This window comes from Pteropus alecto, unplaced genomic scaffold, assembly GCF_000325575.1.
Source record: "Pteropus alecto unplaced genomic scaffold, ASM32557v1 scaffold8, whole genome shotgun sequence".
In the NCBI taxonomy this organism is placed as follows: Eukaryota; Metazoa; Chordata; class Mammalia; order Chiroptera; family Pteropodidae; genus Pteropus; species Pteropus alecto.
In genome coordinates, this window is record NW_006494609.1 from 24,377,959 (window position 1) to 24,378,631 (window position 673).

Genomic DNA, 673 nt, shown 5'->3' on the forward strand with positions numbered 1-673 from the left:
AGAAAATGCTTTCTAAATACATAAAATAAGATACAGCAAATTGTGAAGAAAAGCGGTTATACGGACACACACTTTCAGAATAATAACAGGTCTCATTCGTTGCAGAGTGATAAATGAGCTTTCCCGTTAATAAATTAGTCACATCTAGGGGGCAGGTCTGGGACCCCTGAGGTGACCGGGTGGGAGAAGACGCGGACGCTCCCCGAGGTCCTTCCCGAGCGTTCACAGTTTGGGGGCACGAAATTTAGGGTAGGGGCACCGAGAATGAAGATGTGGCTTCCTCCCATCGAGTTCGCAGACACCCTGAATTCTGTTCTGGGGTCCCCACTTGGGGACAGGGCGGTGGCGATGCCGTGGGTGGCCGGGGACACTCAGCTCCCCACTCTCCCTCCCACACGCTCCCAGCCGGCCACCTGAGAAAGTGTGTCGTCCCCCGTTCCTCCCGCTCTATATCCGTGTCCCCCTGGGCTCGTCCCTCCCCTGGCCGTGTCCCTCCTCCTTGGGGACCTTCGCGTGCCAAGGACAGCTCCACCGCACGCTCGCGTTTGGATGGCGACTTGACGGGACACACGCTTCTAGCTCCAAAGCGCTTTTCCCCGGCTCCCGAAACCTCTCGCTGCCCTGTCCCCATGGGGCTGCTGTGGAGACACAGGGGGCCAACCCAACTGCTGCC